We start from the raw sequence: 15,578 nt of genomic DNA, 5'->3' as shown, positions 1-15,578 counted from the left end.
TTCGATCCCTTTTCTGTTCATTTATTTGGTGAACCCTGGCTGCGTTGTAATGCAGTCACTCTGTCCTAAGCTGGAAGTCTGTGTGTGTGTGTGTGTGTGTGTGTGTGTGTGTGTGTGTGTGTGTCTGTAGGGCTCTCCTGTGCGCATGCCCCCCCCCCCCCCCCCCCCCCCCCCCCCCCCGCCCCCCCTGGCTCAGAGGAGCAGCTAAATGCAGTTATATAACAGTCAGCGCAGCCGGCGTCTGCTGTGAGCCAAATGCCAGGCCAGTCTGGTTACATAAGCCTGTCAGAGTCATATTGTAGCAGTACGGAGCGCTCACACCACAGCGTGTCCCTGCACTCCTTCCACCGTCTCCTGCTCTGTCTCTCACTTCCTCCCACTGCCTTTCTTTCTTTTGCTCTCCTCTCCTCTTTTTCTACACCTCTCCCCACCTTCCTTCCCTCCCACTTTTCCTCTTCCTTTTTGCTGCAGCGCTGTTCTTCAACACCGGGAACAAAGAGTTAGCTCATGCTGGATGCAGATGCACAGACAGCTCTGAAAATATGAGACACAAAAGAGTGGGACTAACTGTATACTCATGTGCAGAGAGGACGTAATGTTACTTGCTCTACATCAGTTTCTCCTCTACTAGTCACTGTGAAACATGCCGTTCAGTTGTTGGATGTTTTATAGTCCTTACAGGGTATTTAAGGACAAATTTATCCCCTCATGGGCTTCCCTGTGCACCTGACAGTGATGTGAGGGGAGTCAGGTGAAAAGAGGCTGCCAGTCACCACCATCTGCGCGCTCTGATGTCCACTGGCCTTTACAGCTCCATTTGATCTCCAGGGTACCGTTGCGGCAGCCACAGCCACCAGGACTGCTTCTCTTTCTATGACCTTTACTGTATGTGACCCTCAACAACCCCCCCTCCCCCCCCCCCCACCCCTCTCGGTCCCTCAAGTACAGGGAGGTCAGACAGACAGGGTCATCAGATCAGCAGGAAATGCTGTCAGAGCACTGAGATGTGTGCAAAAATTGCAAAACACTGCCCCGTGTGACCCTTTGACAGTTCACACAGTCATCCAGGGGAAGTTAATTGATTTGTGGTCTCAGATCCTGACCTCCGTTAGGCCTACATCGCTCTTGTGTGATGCTATGTCAGCATCACTTTAGGTAGACTATTCATTCTTGTGGTATAGCAGGAAGGTGTGCGTGTGTGGTGGTGCAACTTGCTGCACACACAGATGAAATATTGCTGCAGAATCTGAAAGAAATCTGAAACTCAGATTACCTCAGCCAGTCTACTGACCTGAACTCATTCTCATTTAAGCAACTGCATGAGGGTTGCCTGGCTAATTAGAATTAATAGCATTAACCAGGAACTGCTCCTCTAAACCAATGGCTGCCTCTGCTACCTCATGATTATTCATGAGGCGGGCTCGGCGCACCAGCCCACTGGCGGAGGCAGAGAGGGGGGCGGCGCCCACCGGACCTGCCGTGCGGGGTGGTGCGGAGCCGCGGAGTGTGTTTTGCGTAGGGCGAGATGTTGTTTTGTTGTGGCGATCAGCTGAATGTGGCATCGCTGTCCGGTCTGACACAACAGTTGGAAGCACCCCGAGCCCCTCCGGCTCTGCCTCCACAGAAACGCGGGCACCGAGAGCAGCTCTATCCGGCGCATCATAATCCAGGAAATGCGGACTTCTGGCCCTTTCGCTACGGGATAAATGGCTGCAGCGCCCGCACTGTAGCAAGCTGGTAAATATTAACCCTCATATCATTGCTTGTTTATGACTTAGTTTCGATTGTGTTGCAGCGGTTGTCACAGAGAGGGAGTGATGTGGTGTGAAGTTGGGGGCAGGATCTCACTCGTGTTTTTACCGCGAGAGAGTGACATGAAGTTGTCTGTGTTATAAATTAAAATGTGATGATGCATGCAACGGACCTCAGTAGCATCCACTCTAGGATTTTGGGGGGGACTGTGCGGGTCCAAACTACGTGCAGCAGTGTGAGTAAAGTAGCGGCGGGGGCGCTGCACATACAGCTGACAGCATATGCTTCATCGTGTACCTTCATTCACCCCGATTGTCCTGAATAACAAACCAGTTGAAGAGAGCAACAGTGCGGGCAGACACACGCACGCAGGATACGTAAAAAACGTAGGATTCACGATCAGGCCTGTGAACTTGTTTGTAATGGACTACACCTACACTTGCCAGATTTTTAGAGGATGACATCATGCTTTTGTACTCAGTTGATTCACTGTTAGATGGTAGATGGATTAAGTTGACCAAAACGGGTTTGTTTTGGCGGCTGTACACTTAGTAACACTGATACTGCTTCACCTTCAATCTCTGTGTTATTTAGACTTTCTGCTCAGGTTTCATTTTAAGGTAATGACAGTATTGTTGTTGAAAAACATTTGCATACAGACTCAATGAACGGCTGTTTGACTGTTATATGACATGTTTACAATGCAAAATAGTTTGCTCACAGTCCCATGTACTCCCATTGCTTTTCAAAGAGGAGTCTGGGGACCCCCAGGGGTCATTGAGGGGGTTCCAGGGGGTCCCCAGAGAAAGGGGGAATAATTTATTTTCACTATAATTGCATCCATAAGTAACACAATGACAGAATGTATGATTATTTTGGTCATGGGTTTCATACGCTTTCTGTAATAAAACATCTAAAAGCAAAAATCCTATCAGATGGGAGACCCTGGGACAAAATCTTCCATCTGTGTCAGTTTAGGGGTCCTTAATGTTAAAAAAGTTGGAGAACCACAGTGCTAAACAACATAGTAACAAGAAATCACAGTCAGTATTGAGTGATATCTATCAGTCTGTCTCATGGTTGGATTACTGAATTGGCCTGGTGGGCACAGGTCCAGGGGCCCAAGGGTTCAGGGGGCCCCTGAGCCACAGCCTCAGTTCATATTAATATACTATATTATATTAATATTAAGTGACAGTTAATATTTCTGGTTGGAAAGTGCTCAGTTAAAAACTAGAAATGTCATGATCATGGGGTTTTTTTTAGCTCCTGATCCTGATCAGACTCTTTGGAACAGCTGAATTGTTTGTAGTCATTTTGCATATTATCTCTGGGTGTGTTGCTCCTACATAGGAGGGTGGGGGCCTTTTACATGTCTGTGCCCAGGGCCCCATTGTCTATAAGTACAGTGATATAAAAGAAATATTACATCTGGTGAATTAATCAGAACATTTTAAGTTTGACATGAGGCAAAGCCATTGTTCTATGTGCGTCTCTTCTGCCAGTTTGACAGGAAGTGAGGTAAGGTTACCGCTTGAAATGTGTCGCTCTCTGTAGATGAAGACCACAATGGTTACACAGCTTTTTGCTCTAAAGCGAGGGGCAGCTGAGGTCCTGATATATGCAGCTTCACATTCAGTCCAGAGGAAGTCTGATGTTAAAAAAAAAAAAAAAAAAAAACAACACTAGCGGCAATGCTGCAGTGTCCTTCCCCAGCTCTGAGCCTGTATTGTAACTTACAGCACAGAAATACAGTAAAGTGTCAGGCTGGGGTGGTGAAGGGGGATGAGTGGAGAGAGGCCAATATGCAATTATTTCTTATTGAATCAGCACAAAGTGGCAGCCTTACAGTGCTCCGCTCTGGTCTGGATCAAGACCACTTGTGGTGCTGGCTGAAGAAAGGCGCTAGCTCAGCAGGCACCCAAGGAGAGCGCTGCTCCATTTGCTTGCAAATTTTCGACGAGCTTGACATCATAAAGCATTTGATCGTTGAAAAAAATCTAGGCTTTAGGGATTACTGCCATTTATGGTTTCAACGTGTATGGGGATAAAAGCTACGAGTCAGACTTACTTTGATGTTTTTATACCATTGTAACTTGGCAGAAATGTTAGAAGGTGGCTTGTTAAGAATAATTACTATGTTTTAAAGCTGGAAGTGAATGTGTTATTGTCTGTATAGCTGTAGGACCTGTTTTCATACCAGTCAACAGTTTGACGGTGCCAATTCATTACAAAAAGCTTCGGTATTCAGCATTGTAGCTTTGGACTTGCGCAATGAGCTTATTCAGGTACAATAAAAGTGAAACCTAATTCTCTGTCAGCTCTGACACTGATTACAGAAGGCCTCAGTCAGTTAGTCAGACAGGTTTGTGTGTGTCTATATCTCTCCCTGGCACAAGAAACACTCCAGATGGAAAAGGGTAGTTTTCTGCCAATTAACACAGAGCCACTCAACACTTAAACACTATATCGCTGCTTTCACACACACACACAAACACACTCACCTGGCATACGCTCTCCACTTCTCCTTCTCTCACACACTCAGTCAGCCTTGCAGGTGGCGACGTGTTGATTTAGACGCATGAAATGCCATCAGCAGCGAGAGGGTCGCGTGGGGCTCCTGCTGCACTAGACCTTCAGACACACCTCCGACAGATAAAAAGGTTTGATGGGATCAAGGGATTTTTCTCTAGAAAGAGTGACAGTTTAGTCTGAGCCCTTGATGTGATTTTTTTAGGTGATACATGACTGGTGTGATGTCTGTAATATTGTGGAAAAAGTGAACAAGGTCGCTGTTGGCAGCCTGCTCCACTTCACGCATGACTATCGGCTCGACAGATTACGCCAAGTATTAAATGGCATGTACAAGCATGTTTAAGTTTTGTTTTCTTTCAGAGCGCACGTAAGAAGAGTGGCATTGTTATCAGTCTCCTACAAGGAAAATAAACACACACATAGTCACATACACACCCAGGCCGTAAAATCCTGGTGGCTGGTGGACACAACCTTTTCATGTCCCTGCTGCTGGTCATTAATCCTGTTTTCTGAAGCACCCGAGAAGAATAGACCCACTGTAGTGCTGGGAGACCAGAGTGAACCAGGAACAAGACCTTGGATACACACATGCACAAAATACACACTCACAACCAAATATGGAGGCCAGGAGCCAGTCTGGTATCTTCACAAATGCCCCACTGGCCTAATAATTTTTATTGCTGGCATTGTAATGCATTCTGAATAGATCTTTTATGAAGAAGTTTGAATGTTTTCTGTTATTTAGTCTTATGGTCACATCCATAGTCCATGTCATGGTTCTGCTTTTGTATCATTTTGGTCAGTATGTGTTGTTGTCAGGGGTGCGCTGTTGTTTATCAGTGTCTGGCCTCAACTCAGCCTCTCGTCCAGGCCCAGTTGTTGTTGGCTGCCCCTTCAAATGGAGATAGAATATCCTTGTGTTTGCCAGGGAGCAGACTCTGTACTGTATGTGTATTAGTGTGACTGCCTGGCCCGCTCCCATGTGTGCCAGCCTGGGTTATGTAATGATATATGTGGATGGTGATGTACAGCCGGGCAGGCAGCGCAGGTTCTGCAGGGGTTACTCATTCAAACACTCCCTTTATAAGAGTTAATCATTACCTGCTTTGGCACAGTTGCCAAGTGGAATGTCAAGGGGTTTGCTGTTTTTAGCAGCAATCCTCCCTCAAAATAGGCCACGAGTTTATTATATATATTGTTATTATAACTCCAAGTCTTCAAGTTCTGGGATTTTCATAATGTGTCCGACAAGATTTACATTTTCTATTGTTCTCCTCTGTATACGTTATAGTCTATGTGTTTTCCCCTTGTATCAACAGTGAGGGCGTTTTTGTGCATGTGTTCATTTTCCACAGTGGCCAGTGTTGTGTAATAGTGTGATTGTAAGCTTCTGTGCTGCACACCACAGGTATGTCTGGGAAGGGCTTGGCCAAGATCTCATTGGTGAGATTTGTGTAATACTGGGGAGAGGCTGAAACAAGTGATGACACACATAGTAGCTTATCAATCACTGGATATTCAGATTTGAATGAAGGAATTAAATCTCCCCTTCAGGGGGATGGGCACATAACTCCTTGAGGTTCTGTGCTGCCTTGAAAGATAAACCATAGATGCACGCCTGGTGTGTGTATTGATCGGTGATGCAGACGAGGTATTATATTTCCCGACTAGATATCCAAATCTCTCACTCTTCCTCTGTCTTGCTCTCTCTGGGTCCTAAGACACCCTCTGACCACACCCCACAGCACACGCTGCAGCTGCATACAGATCACTATCTCCAGATGTTTGTTCACCTCACTGATTTGTGTAAAAATGGCTAACACCTGCAAAGATAACTTGTGGTTTACCTCCTCTGAAATGTGTTTTTGACATTAATTTTGCAGCCTCCATTGTTGCACCTCTTCCCCTCATCTTCCATGAGCCTCTGCATCTCTCATCTATATCTGTCTCCATCTGTATAGTCTTATGCTGGTCCCATAGCAATCTGTAAAAATATATACATGTATAGGTGAGAGTGGAAGAGTGAGAGTATACTATACATTTTTAATTAATATACTTTTCTAACGATACTGATGTCCCTATATTGGCTTCCTTCTTCAAATTCCCTTTCTTTTGTCCTTTGTCTCAGCATGTAAGGCGTCCCTGCAGTAACTCTGGCTGGAACTGCTAGTAAGGATTGGAGGGGATTTCTACTCTGCGGGAGGGTAAGAGGGCTTTGGGGAAAATCCTTCCAACCCTGCCGCGGATCTTCCGAGCAAATCAAGGCAGCAGCCGATGCTCCAGCACAATCCTCCCCTGCCGTGTCACTGTCACTGGAGCAGAGCAGTTGAACTAACCCCTGGACCTGCTCCTCAGCTGCACTCCTTAAAAGCCCTGTAAAATCTGTGGAGCAGCCTTCAGTAGAATCCAGATGTGTTTTGTCTCTCACATGGTGCTGTCAGTCTGCGGTGTACTGTGTTCAGGCTTGAGGAACGCTCCCTCTCACCTGACGTGCCTTCATGCTATGAAATGTGTTGGCTTGTGAGGAGCTTGGCATACTCTTTTTTTTTTGTCTTTCGGTTCATACCCTACAATATGATCTAGTAAACTAACTTTAAATAGTCTAATATCTGAAATGAGATATATAATAAAAAAGTAGGTCTGTATGAGTAGTGTGAGTGTAGGGGGTACGCATATGTACATTTGTTATTTACCGCAGAGTCCCTGTAGGCAAGCTGCGCCCTGACATTGTCAGGTAAGGTCATATAAAAAAAACCTAATTTTAGATGCTGTTAATTATGCAAGAGTGTGGTCGACTGCCATCACTTGGGAAGGTCATTTGCTTCTCACCCAATTAAAGGGCACAAAACTCAACAGATTTCTGTCTGTGTGTGTGTTATGTTAGGCTAAAACTGTTGATTTTTGTTGTGGTTTTGTGATGTTACTGATGCTGTGCTGACATCCTGTTTGAGGTTAAAACTACCTTTTAAAGGCTTACGGTTTTGCAGTTGTCTTCCATTTGATGTCAGTTCACACAGCAAACGAAGGTGTATTTACACAAATGTGTTTGTGTGCACTGTGCAGGTATGGCTCTACATGTTTATATATATTTTGTGACTGTTTGTGTGTATGATGTTTTGCTGATGCGTCCATATTGCAGCCCCTAAGCGAGGGCGTCTGTTTGACCTAATTGAAGGTCAATATTTGCATGAGCATTCCTACAGACAACTTTCCTAGCTTGGTCTAGATAGAACACAGGCTACCACTGTACTTCAATAAAACCAGAGTGCCTGTCATATTCTAGTCCTGCACTGCTAGACCTATCTATCTATACCATGCTAAAGCAGTAGAAAGGTTTTTCATAGACAATTATTATTTTGAGAGAGAGATAAAAAATGTTCATGGTTGTTTGATTTTGTTAAACCAGTCAGAATCATCAAGGATTGGTCTAAAGTTTACAAAGTCCATCAGTTCTCCTATTAAATACTGCTGTGTAACAGTTCTGAGAAGCATTTGGCACCTGGCTAATTAAATTCAGCAAATATGTGGGAATTTTCCTATTGGATAGTTAATGTGTGTAGGGACTTTGAAAATGGTAACAGTTCAGGAAGAAGGGAGAAAGGAGAGGAAGCAGAAAGCAGGAGTTGGCCAATCAGGGGCTTATTTCAGTGGTCCACATCTGTTGAGTCACTGCATTGTAAGTTTCACTAAGTGTACGGAGAAAACTGCACTGTCACAGCGGATGCAAGAAACAAAGACCCAGTGTAAGGACTATATCAGTGGTTTAGCCCATTTAGTACGTCACCAACATTTTTCAAGCCATGCTGCTCTATGTTACAGATTTTGAACTGCTGTTCCAGGCATTGATTGATTTTCATTCATTTCTGTAGCTACAATGTGAATATCTATTAGCAAAAAAAATGTAGAAAAATTACATAAAAATTTCTAAAAGTGAATAGCATTCATTCAAAAATGTTAAGCAGCCATGCTATTGGCTTTAGGGATGGCATTGTCAGTCTATTGTGTGGTTGGTGGGTCCACCACTTTTGTCCAGATTGAAATAACTCAATCATTATTGGATTGATTGCCATAAAATTTTGTACAGACATTCATTGTGCCCAGAGGGTTTATCCTGATAAATGTGGTGATCCAAAAGTTCTCCTCATGATCCATTGTTATAACGTTGGTGATCCCTTAAAGTTCCGTTTAATGCTGTCATGAGGTCTAAATTTCCATTTGTCCAATACTTTATGACAAATCACATGCAAAATTAATGACATTCCCATTAGCCTCTCATTAGCCTTGTTAGCATGCTAACAAGAAAAACTCAGATGGCGAACATTATACCTGCTAAAGACAAGCATGTTAGTATTGTCATTGTGAGCATATTAGCTATTAGCTCAAGCACAGCTAAGTGCCTAAGTACAGCCTCGAGCTTCTCGCATGGCTTGGACTTGTTAATGAGCTAAAAACCTGCAAACATGTTGGTATGACTCTTTGAACTCTGCGCTGCATGGGACTAGAAGTTTTTGGACTGTTACTGTACTACTCATTTTAGTATTAGTCTGTGAATATGTTTTACTGACTGGGTCTCCGGACAAACCCCGTATTTCGCTTACTTAGGTGCCTGTGTGAAATGTGATGTGACAGACTGCTACTACTGTTCAGTTCATCCACCGCACTTGTAGTCACACAAAAGGCATGACAGTAGGTGAATCATCTTGAGTAGGATCAAGACTCACATAGCACTGCAACATCAGTGAAGTAATCTTCTGTCACATTTGTCACACTGTCACGGTGGATTAACAGCTGAAGATGAATCAGGTGACGGTGCTACTCAGCATGGATCCCTCTTTTAGGGAAGTTGTGGATGGAAGATAGAGAAAACCTTTTTGATAATGCAGATGTTCTGTCACACAGTAGCTTCAACATTCCTCTCTTTCCCTCTACACCTTGCTCCACTTACGGCAGTGATCACACAGGGTGTTTTTCAGTGGCATTCACACACATACACACACACACACACACACACACACACACACACACACACATCGTCTGTGCCATGCTTCCTCTAGAAAGTTCTGCACCCCAGGAGAGGATCCTCCCTTGCTCCCTCCTCTTGCCAGAGCAAAACCCCAGAGCTGCTGACACAGACTCACCCATTGTAATTGAGAAAATAAACAGATGACAGGAAAAAAAAAAAGCGTGTGCCGCTCGTCAGAGGGCTACATGTTTATCCTCTGCTGCTGGATGTTAACGCCAAGGTTTTCATCACCTTTCGGGTGGATGAGGTGGGATGGATTGTGGCTGAGTGGCTGGGTAAAGAGGTAGAGCAAAGGCAAATAGTTGAGGCTAACACATGAAAGTCCATCACATAATCCATCCATCAATGCAGGGACATGAGATCTGCAGCACATGATATTAAAGTTAAATTTACTGGTAATTATAAATCATTATAAACTAGGACTTGCAGCCATAACCTGTAAGACTTTAAAAGATACGGGACCATACATTTCGGGGGAAAAGGACACAGAACGCTGTAGGAAGCTCTTCTTCAGTCGGAGGTGTTACAGTGTTTTCTATTATGTAATCCTGCTGTCCTCAACAACCTCAAACAGTCAGCAGTCCCACTGTTTGCACCCAGGTAGTCCCCCACCTCCTCCCTCTTTTTCCAGCTTTGCACTGTCAGCACAGTGCTATGGGGAGCAACCCCAGCTAAGTCACTGCAGATTTAGATTTTTCATCAACACTCTGCGACTCTAATATGCTTAATGGCACTGCGCTCGTCCTCTGAGGACCCCCTCGCCCTGGTGTCAGCTGATTGACAGCTTGGCGGGCCAGCGAAGAAGCCGGGGGAAGGAGAAGGAGGTGGCGGAGTAACAGGGGCACATGGTGCTCCTGGTGCATCTCTGGCTCAGGGCGGGAAGACATATTTCACTCTTGACAGCCGTACCCATAGGGAAACCAGGAACGGCTCGGCTGGTAGCATGTGACAGAGGGGGACAGAGGGTTCAGCTCCCCCGACACCTCTTCTCTTTGTTCTCCAGGACCCTCTCACTTTCTCTGTCATCTGAACAGCCTCCAAACTAGCTATCTGTGTAGCTGATTTGGATTCTATGAGAGTACAGTAGCTGGAGCAGCAGGGGTGGTTTCCCATTCACTGCCCCTGAGTAGGGTGTCCATTACTGTGGGAGTGCCTGAATTACACAAGAAGAGGGAGATTAGGAGAAACACTAGTGAAACCCTAGTGAGAGGCAGAGTTTAGGAGAGAGGAGGAGGAGGAGGGGCGTTGGAGGGTGTAGAATGGTGAAATCAATTTGTCTCTGAGCGAAAGAGAGTGTGTGAGACACACACGCAAACATTGTTGCCAGGGTAAGAAAGATGCCCTGTGTGTGATTACATGATTTCAAAATTCGCTTCATAGCAGGAAGTTTAACAAGATTGTAAGTCTTTAGTTTAACTTGCTGGATTCCAGGAGAGATTTGTTTTTGTGTGAAAGAAAGTATAATGTTTCTTTGTCAGCCCGCGAGATGGATGGTTTTTCTGGTCTTGTGAGAGTGAGCTGTCCCTTGTTGCTACGCCAGCAATAGCCTTTCTTTCATTGGCCATAATTGTATGTTTTTGCTTGCATGGTTGGCCATCGTGTTATCAGCGTTACAGAAACACATAGGTTGTTATCTTATTGCCCAGGTGGTAAATGTACAAGAATGGAAAGAGGGCATGTTTTTTTTTTTTTTGTTCGAACATTTTCTTCTTTGTTGCTTGAGTACTGCACTACGCAGTTCTCAGAAACTGCAGTTAACTTCGCAGAGAAACTCCTGTATCAGTGTTTCATCCCATCAATCTATGTAATGCACTGTTTATTGCTTTTCTGTGTAACTACAGTGTTATCAGATTATCCTCGGTGCGGTTTTTCATGGTGAACATTGTGTAACATTGTGTTCTGCCTCTCATCCTCCAAGTCTTTACTGCTTCGGTCTGTGTGTCATCAAACAGGCTCGTATAAAGATTTCCAAACATGTTACCCTTCCAAAATCACACTAGAACTCTTGTTTGAGGGTGGTAGGCTATTCATGTAGTTATGTTTTAAGTCTAAATCCACTATTTTTTTTAGGTATTCTTATATTTACTCACAATATTTTCTGTCACTAACTTTAATTTTCTTGTGAAATGTATCATATGATATAGCAACATAGTTTCTGTTGCAGCTACTCAATAATGAGTTTAATGTTTTTTGTCATACTGTATCAGTGAAGTACTATAGGAATGATTTTGCAATTATTTTGTGTGTATCCAGAGACATTTGTTTGCCAGTTGGCTGTCACAGGTGGTAAAGCACTAGTTATTCATAACACACACACACATACACACACACACACACACACACACACACACACACACACACACACACACACACACACTAATGGGACATCCCTTTATTGTCTGAGTGATACTTTGAGATTCAAGTCAATATTCACAGTGAACTATGGGTACTGCAAGATGACATGACTCACTGCCTCTTGAAACTCTGACACATAGTGAACAACTACTCCAATGACAACAACATTTTTTGGGAACTTAATTCACCTCACAAAACCGTTGGACTTTTATGGCTGAGGTATGCTTGAAATAAATAGTTCAGATGTGTCATTCAATCATATCGGGAAGGAAAAAGTGTTCATAGCTGTTTGAAAGGGCCACACTCAGGAAGGGGAGGTAGGGAAAAAAGCCTGACATCACAGAAAGGGGTGAGACTTGTGAGACGTGTCAATTGTTCAAACAAACAATCTTTTCTCAAAGGCATTCATGGTGTTTCATATGTTTGCACATCCAAAAAGTCACATAGTTGAGTGAAGAATTAAAAAAAATAGAGTTTGAGAGAGACGTTCAAGAGAAAGTTACAAAAATTGTTGGATGCAGTCGTCCCAACTGCGTCGTTGGAAAGGTTAGTGGACGATGTCGACAAGAACTTTGAGGCATACTGACCCCTGTATATGGTTAAACTAGGATTGGGATGGCATTGAAAAATCAAGCGTCAGAGTTAAGAGTGGATGGCAGCTGTGAGAAATTTTCTGATAGTTGTTTCATACATCACAGCCATTTCAGCATATGTGATTATTTCCTCCATTTAATGTTTGAAAAGCCTAGTCTTGTTTTCACACATCAGAGCCAAATAGATTCAGTGGTGACTCAGTTACTATATCACATCAAAAAAAATGTTGCTTTTCAGGTTTAGGCATATCCAATGTTTTTTTTTTTACTGGGGATCTAGAGTAGTTAGTGGAAGACATCAACAAGAAGAAAAGTCACAGGAAAAGAAAAAAATAAATCAGGCTAGGGCTAAAAAAGAAAAAAACATGCTGTGTCATAGTCTAGCCTGGCCGTCCTTCACCTCAGGCTCCATTACATCCACTAGTTAACCTTTTTCATTTGAAACAAACCCAAAATAAAGCAAAACAGGGGAATTGTGTTCATGTTTTACACCAAATCAGCTCTTGCTTTTAATGTTTCTACAGGACTTTTCTCTTATGGAAACCTTCTAGGCTGCTACTTACAGTAAACAGAGGTAGAGTTCATGTTGATGTCTGAGAGACCTGTCAATCATCTGTTATACAGCCTACTTGAAATGACGTCCGTTCCAACCAAACGCCTATTGAGTCTTGCCAGACCACAATGAGTAAAGTGAAAACTGTGGGTCAGCAAGGCCAGGGTGTGCCAAGACTTGCCTAATGTGATTTTGCATGTGAATGTGGCAGTTTATGTTCTTGGTAGGTGTCAGTGTTTGCATGTGTATGTAGAAGTGTGTATGTGCATATATACAGTATGTTTGCCTGACTATAAAATCCAGGCAGTGTTCTCAGTGAGTCTGAGGCCATCTTGATTCACACTTCCTTCTCCACATCTTCTGAATCACAAACCTCAGCTGCTCCTTACTGTACCTCTTAGTTGGATTTGTTCAGATGCAGTTAAACTTTGATGGAATGCACAGTTTTAGTTTTCTTAAGATTGTAGTCAGATTGCTTCAACAGTGAAAGTTAACAGACTTGCCAGTCCCCCGATTTGATTTTCTTGGTCTTTAGATTAGATTTCCTCTCAGTTTAGCAGTTCACTGGAGGGCACGTCTTGCCATTTGTTTATATTTTGTGGATTCAGGTTTATGACTTCTTCATCTGCTATTTTAACAGTCTATAAACAAATTTCTATTCTCCCAGAAAGTTCTTTTGTTGGGCTGTAGATTTGTTTTGTTGATGAACTCTTCACTAGTGGCGTTGTACTGTGTGTAATTTGGTTGATGACCAGTAGTGTTTAGTGTGAGGTCTGCAGTAGATTACATCAGTGTTGTGGTTTTGAATAGGAAATAGTGTTACATTATGTTTCACTTAACACAGCTTGATTCAAATCACTAAATAAATCTCATTATTTGAAAATTAACTGAAAAAAAGAAATTTCTCTAAATCATACCATCAATTCCCATTTAGCACAAGTACTTTTAGGCATCTTTCCTTTCAAAAATGACTTGGACGATTAATAGACTATCAAAAACACTGTCTTTCTGATGATCAGTTGGTTGATCAATTGTCTCAGCTCTAATTTTATTTAGGACTGCTGTACCACTGTGTCACCATTGTTTTCTTTTATTCATTATTGTGCATTTTTGATATTGATGTTGGCATGTTTTGCTATCTTTCCATTTATATTTGAAAAAAAACTAATGAAATACATTTTTTTAATTAGTGTTGTGGGGAGCAGGGAAACCCAGATTGGCAGCAATCAACTTCATTTTGTACTTGTCAGGAGAAACTGAATCAGCATCTGCTGACCACAAAAAGTCAGTTGACAAGTTTGTTAGTCACATCATCATCATCATCATCCAGGTTTCCCTCACTGGTCATCTCTCTAGAAAATGAACAGTGACCTGTTGATTAAACTGCTTGCAATGTGAATATATGGTCAGAATGCACAGTCTGTGTTTTATCATGAAGGGCTGTGTGCAGAGGAGGAATTTGACCCCTGAAAAAAATGAAGTCAGTATTTTATTTTGATGAACCACTTTTTTATGTACACATATTATTTTATGGCTGTAAAGAAACTGGGATCCAACCTCATAATACTATTGCTTGGGCAAACATCAGTGTGGTTTCAGTTCCTCTTAGTTGACCGGTACATTAGCAAAGCAAGAAATCTCTTGAACAAGAGACTGTATGAAAGTGAACTTTCCCACCTCATACAGTTATCTGTACAATAGTACATGCTATTTGACAGTTTGAAGACACAGTATACCCTTTCATATTCTGCATACTATTATCAAAGTCAGCTTCAATTCAATTCTTATTTAGTGAATTTTGAGAATTCTCCTTCTGAGATCCATATGAGAGGTGCACTCTGGAGGCACAGCTGAATCAGCAGCCGCAGGGTGAACTGGACCGTGCTGACCACAGAGGCAGTGAATTCAAAGCATGAAAACTATTGAAATTTCAGCAACAAAAAAATGGAACAGTGTGAGAAAATATGTCCTGGGATACATAAAAGGGTGTTCCTGTCCTAAATATTTGCTTGCACAAGAGAGAGGAAAGTTGTTGCTATTTATATTTTATTTGACTTTCAAACACATCATTTTTGAAAAGTTGTTCAACAAACATTAATACATATATTATGGACTTGTAGATATATGTATCTGTTACTAGTATATACTGTGCTTACACACACAGATGAACATAGACTAGTAGTGTGTATCTGACGCATCTCAGCGTTGTGTTATGACGACCAGATGCAAAACAAAAAATAAATAAGAATAAGTACATAGATTAATCAGGAGACCAAAAACAAAAGACTACAAGGCAGTGCGATATGAAACGTGGACTACGTAAATAATATTAGCTAAGTTTGCTCATTCCATTTATGTTACAAATATTCTGGCTATGTGCAACTTTTCAGGTGTCCTTAAAAGATTCATCATTGAATTCATGAACTTAGAGACTTATTCGTTTCTACAACATTCTAAATAGATACTACCGCCTCTTATATTCTTATATTCTGTTATATTATTCGTCATGTTGGTGCAATTGACTTGTTTGTATCCTGATGTGACTACCTGCATTTAAACAATTAGATATGAGAGGCTGAGCTTTGCGTCATGCCCAACGATTTTGTTTTTCCAAAATCAGGGCAAAAATAGTGTGAGTGGGGTGGCTCATTTAACTTAGAAAAACAGTTATATAAAGTGGTAGAATGTCCAGAAACCCTTTATTTTAGTGAGTAATGATGAAATAATCATTAAAAGTTCTTGAAAAGTAGCTAACAACCCTGCTTGC

At 42.5% G+C, this 15,578-nt stretch overlaps 1 protein-coding gene across 4 annotated transcripts in view; it reads left to right on the top strand.

The window, feature by feature from the left end:
* Positions 1 to 1,468: 1,468 nt before the first annotated feature.
* Positions 1,469 to 15,578, top strand: part of LOC122987412 (transcription factor HIVEP3) — a 41,514-nt gene continuing 27,404 nt past the window's right edge. For all 4 annotated transcript variants that reach the window (XM_044359297.1, XM_044359294.1, XM_044359295.1 and 1 more), the window contains exon 1: positions 1,469 to 1,737. The gene's annotated coding sequence lies outside the window, so the exon portion shown is untranslated. The remainder of the gene's footprint in view (positions 1,738 to 15,578) is intronic.

Source organism: Thunnus albacares, chromosome 8 (genome assembly GCF_914725855.1).
Source record: "Thunnus albacares chromosome 8, fThuAlb1.1, whole genome shotgun sequence".
Taxonomy (NCBI): Eukaryota; Metazoa; Chordata; class Actinopteri; order Scombriformes; family Scombridae; genus Thunnus; species Thunnus albacares.
Note: the sequence above shows the minus strand (reverse complement) of the source record. Positions and strands in the feature narration are given on the sequence as shown.